This window comes from Arachis stenosperma, chromosome 1 (genome assembly GCF_014773155.1).
Source record: "Arachis stenosperma cultivar V10309 chromosome 1, arast.V10309.gnm1.PFL2, whole genome shotgun sequence".
NCBI lineage: Eukaryota > Viridiplantae > Streptophyta > Magnoliopsida > Fabales > Fabaceae > Arachis > Arachis stenosperma.
Window position 1 is genome coordinate 740,124 of NC_080377.1, and position 6,000 is coordinate 746,123.

Consider the following 6,000-nt stretch of genomic DNA (forward strand, 5'->3'; position numbering starts at 1 on the left):
ATAATCTTTTGCACAATAAACAAACTAATCACATACATAATTGAGTTTTTAATCCAATAATAATGTTTAGTCATCATCACTTAATTTATTATTTTTCTAAATTCAACAATCTCCTCTTAATGAGAAACATTATAAAATAAATTTGTAAATAAAAGAAATAAGAAGAGTTTAATAAACTTTCCTTTGATGTTTTAATCTTCAAGTTGAACTCCCCCTTTTCTTTTATTTTGAAAGCTCTCCTGAATGTGAGCTTTTTCTTAACTTGTGATAATTATTTAAGCAATTTTCATGCAAAAAATAAACTCACAAATAAAGTTAATTATCCAAAACAATTCAACTAGCCATCTTTTTTGAACCAGCCCAATAGCTTATTTGTCAGAAAATGTTACAAACTTTTTAGTTCTAAAAAATAATCATTCAGCATCAACCAATCATAAAGCAAATATCAATCAGAATAATGATCAAAAGTATTTTAATTAAATTTCACAATCAGATCATTAAATTTCACGATCAGAGCTGCAATAATTTAATATTTTCAAAACAGCAACCTTAACCAATTAGTACCAAATAATTCACAAATAATTCATGCTAAAAACGACAGTACTAATTGTTCATTAATTAAACATCCTAACAATTTATTTTACTCACTCTCCCTTTTATTATCAAGGAAGAGTAGTATTTCCTGTACAAAAATTTTGTTAGGCATCAAAAAGTGTATAAATTAAAGTTAAAAACCTACAAATAACTATTACAGTTATTCAAAATAAACAACAAAGTATGAAAGTAACATAATGGAAACTTCAGTCAATAGTTTTTTAGAATTAACATCATCAGCATCATTTGATAAGGAGCTAGACATTAGATTTCTCATCCTCTGTTCTCAATATATCTTCTTTTTTTTCAGACATCATTTGGTCATCTTCTAATGATTCAACGTATTTGAGAAGTACTTCAACTCTGCTTTGAGACTTTCTTAAAGAGTTTTCATTTTGAATTGCAAGTCTCCTAACTTGTTGGCTAGAGTTAATCATATGCTTGATCAAGTTCACAAACTCCTGTAGTAGAACATGTTTCACAATTCCATTGACCAAGTATTTATTAGAAGTTGATGTACCAGCAACAGATTGAGGAGGGATACTTTTATCTTCTTCTTCTTCCGTAATCGTATCTCTGGCAACCTTAGTCTCTGTTTTCTTTATCTGTTTGATTAGCTAGCAATTTGTCCAAATTTTCGAAACTTTGAGCAAATTTAGCTATGTCTTAATTTAAACCTCTAATCACTTTGTGCAACCTTTCATCTTCATCAATTTGGTCCCATAAATTAATAACCGAATGCTTTCCATTAAGTTTTTCAATTTTAGTTTTAAGCCTCTTATTTTCTTCAAGTAAATCTATTGCATTTTTTGCTTCACTTAATTTTTCTGAGGTATGTATTTTCAATTTTTAAAGACTCAATATTAGCTTCAAGGTCATGACATCTATCCAAACCATTTCTAATGTGTCCAGTTAATTCATCAATCATTTGACATATTTCATCATTAGTTAGGATAGGATGATCTACCTCATCAGTTAGGATAGGATGATCTACCTCATCAGTTAGTTCTCGGTCATCCATGAAGTAAGCATGAGTGTCATGTTCAGATTCTTCTTCTTCTTCAGAATCGTTCTCCAAGTCCTTCCAAGATGCCATCAGAACATTTTTCTTGTCCTTCCTAGTTCTGTCTTCTTTCTTGAACTTGAGACCGTCAAACTTGTAATGGACGGCCTCCTTGCAGTGATGACAGATTATTTTGCTGAGGTCTCTCATTTGTTCTTTTGAACTCGATCCTTTACTTCTTCTCTTGCTTCTCATAAGTCTCCTTAGCCTCCTATCAAAACATACAATTTCGTCATTTAATAAATCATCATTGAAATTATCTTCTAATGAATCAATAGTAAATTTCAAAGTCACTCCTTTCTTTTTTGTCATCATAGTTCAAGTGTGTAATTTCATATGCAAGGAGTTTTTTACTAAGTTATGATAAGACATTTGTTTTAATTTACCACTATCAGTAATGACTGTAGCTTTAGTTTTTCATTCTTTTGTAAGGCTTCTTAATATTTTTCTTACTAGCACTTGTTCGGTGTGACTCATCCCCATAGCATCCAAATTATTGATGATGGTCGAGAATCTCTTGAATATTTCATCAATGATTTCTCTTTTCTTTATAACAAACATCTCATATTCTTTTTTCAGCATGTCAATCCTTATTTTCTTCACTTGTTCAATGCCCTCATAAGTGACTTAGATTTTTTCCTAAATCTCTTTTTACTGTTTTGCACCTTGATACCTTCTGGGACTCCTTAAAACTAATTGAGCAGTGGATCATGTTGATTGCTTTGGCATTTAACTCTACCTTGTTCTTGTCTTTATCAGTCTATTCAACTTCTTCTTTAGGTGTCACCACTTCTTCTGCACTTATTTTTGTTGGAATCTGTGGATCGTTCATGATGATATTCCAGATATTATAATCAACAGATTGGATAAATATCCGCATTCTTTTCTTCTAGGAGTTGTAGTTCTTGCCGTTGAAGAATGGAAGTCTGTTATTAGGCTGACCTTTAGTGAGTGTGTAAGCCACGACATTAGAACTTATGTTGTTGGCCATTCGGATCTTTTTTCTAAGCTGTGAAGCTTGATCTCGTGAGACTAAGCTCTGATACCAATTGAAGGTTTGTGAATAATTTAGAGAAGGGGGTTGAATTTATGCCCTCCTTTTTTTAATCCTTTTAGCTTTTTACTTCTGACTGGAATTGGAACTTAATTGCTGATGTGTCTGTTAAGATGAAATTCAGGAGACAATTTTATTTTGTCTCTTCACGAAGCGTTTAAAAACAGAGCAACAAGTTACTTTCAGATAGCTGTGACTTCTGAGAAATATACAGTGTAGGAGACACATTTATTTTGTCTCTTAACGAAGTGAAATAGAAGAAGAGTACATAAGAGAAAATCACATATCCATGTATCCTAATTCAGCCATCATGTGCAATGTGACCTATATCTAGGCTCCCTTACAACTATAGAGGAATTTTCACTATCTTTCACAAAGATTACAAAACACCAATTTTTCTAGAATTCAACCTAATCCTATCTGAAACAAACCCAACTTCTACCCAAAGTAGATTTGACTAGGTTCACTCCCTAGATTTTCAACCACTAAGTACTCACCCAACTTAGTAACGAAATCCCCTCAAGATCATGTGTACAAAACAGAAAAACACACAAAAGGGCTTTTACATAATTTTTTTTTATTTTTTTTATATCTCTCTTTGTCTTTTCTCTCAATGATTTTTACTAATTCCTCACTTAATGTCTTTTTTTTCATTGAAAAGAAACAAGAAAAAAAATGAATATTGAAGAATAGAAAATTTAATGTAAAACTCTGAAGGAGAAGAAAGAGATAGCTTATAAGTTATGAGAACCTAAACAGTGTGCTCATTCCTTAAATCAATCTCTAGCTGTTTACCCATTTAATAGAGGAGTAAAGCTTCCAAAACTTGAAACTTGGCTAGAACTTTTGACTTTCTTTTTCCCCAAATATCACAATAACAGCAGCAGTGTAGAAGACAACAATAGTAATTAAAGCCAACATGCAAACAGACCTTGCTACTTCTCTTTCATTCTTTTTCAATGTTCTTCAAGAATCTTAATCGTATATCAAAATTTTGACTCTAAATTTGATTCTTGACCCTTGATATGTAGCAGAGTTTCATAGCTTACGCTTTCTTCAATTTTTTAGTTTGGTGCTTGAGAGAGAATAGCATCTTCAACAAGTTATTAATGAAGCACCAAGTTAAAAAAGGTTTTCTAATTTACCTCTTAATTTAATCTTAGCTTTCTAAACTCTAGATTTTGACTTGCTTGAATTTGGTAAACCCTTTTTTTCTTCTTTGATTTGAACCGTAATCAAACTTCCTCTTTCTTACTTCCCTTTTGGAGTGTTTCACGTGGACGAGAGAAGAGAAGAGAGAGAATGAGTTCGGTCACAAGCTTGGTTCATATGAGAATGTGTTGCTTCTTTCCTTCTTGGATAGTAACATGCAACAATTTTTTGGGCCATTAACCATTTTAGGGCTTTGTTAGCTTGTTATTCGGCCTTATTTGATTCCAATAATCTTTTGCACAATAAACAAATTAATCACACAAATAATTAAATTTTTAACCCAAAAATAATGTTTATTCATCATCACTTCATTTATTATTTCTTTAAACTCAACATTATTCATATAATTTAATAAATAAATATATTTATTATTTAAATACGATGTTATATTAATAAAGGATAAAGTTGTCTATTATAAAATTTTAATTCATTTGATAAATATTCTAAACACTAGGATTCAATTCAATTATATAATTTTACTAATTTATTTCAAACGTTAAAATTCAATTCAATTTTGATTGAAATTCAATTCTTGGTAGAATTTAATTTAATTCTATACCATTAAAAGTTTTTAAACCCTCTATAAAATAAATAATTTAGTGAGTAGATATGAAGATTTTACAATGAAGGAAGAAGAAAGTATAAATGACATTTTAACTAGGTTCATGAGTATAATAAACTCATTAATGTGTTATTTTAGTGTGAAATCAAGAATTTTTTTTTTTTGGAATTATTGAACAAATATTCCTCAGTCAAATTATCCATGATTGTATTATCCAGCCTAACTTTTCTATTATAAAAGCTGCATTAAATAAGTTATCCAAATTATTGTTGTCTTGATAAGTGTTTTTAGTCATTTGTCGAAATTCATTTTTGAGTAGTCATATAGTGATATAACACAATTTCTTTCTATACTAAATTAATGACCAGGTCTTATTTGCCATGGCCTATTAAGATTTTCATTTTCTCTCACTTTCCAAGGGTGTAGAGATTACGGTCTCTGTTCTTGGACTGCTATCATGACAACTTGACATGTTTTATTTTCATTTTTCAAACGTCCCAAATTTGAAATCTTGAATTATACCCTTCATTCACTTTTAACTCGTGATTGGTATTATAATGTACCTTAGAACGGCTGTCTACACATTACAGGCAGCAATAAATTCTAAGAGAGGATGAATTGAGGGGGTAGATATGCTAACATAAATGAAGGCATGGTCACTACATTTTAAAATTTTCCTCTTGTCCAAAGTCACGATTCTCACGAACCAATCAAGGACCAGAGCTTGAAAGCTTCAGAGGATTGAAAATTAATAAAAGATCTCAACAAATTATGATTACCATCAACGTTCATATCAAGCAACTTGCTTTAAATGATGTGTACTACACGTTTGTATATATATGGCCACTTGATAAAGGAGCAATTTTTTGAACCAAAGCTACATGAAAGATTAATGAGCTGTTGGTGTTTGGTAGTGGTCACCGAATCAAATTTCCTATACCCAATGAGTCACTTTTTAACCTCTAAAAATAGATGTGTGCTGTGTTAGGCTTCCCAATATTGTAACAATCTTACTATGATCAATTCTTAGTTGACAGGTAAAAAGTGAACAGATCTTACTACTTACCAATTACAAGGGATTTAATATGCATAGTTGCATACTAGTACCTCAATTTTGTGATCTTGAAAAGGCTATTATCTATCATTAATAATTAATAATCACTACATTGATTAACAGAGACAGTTATCTCACCCGTTCAGCTTAATATAACGCTAGTGATTTATTAAATTACATAAACTGGGTCAACAAGTCAGGAAATGAGGATTCCACATATAAAATATAAGATATGATTATTTACAAGAACATTGTTGGCAAGCAATGAGATATGGGGTAATGGAGGATTATTGTCGGATTTCAAAAAAAAAATAATTCAAACTCTTTAGTGACTAGACACATCGGAGCAGTAGGTGAGACCAAGATTCTGATGTGTTTCATTCAAATAAAAGAGATAACAAGAAAGGGCAGAAGGTTTGGTAAAGGAAAGTTTTAAAAAATAAATAAAGGATCCAATATAT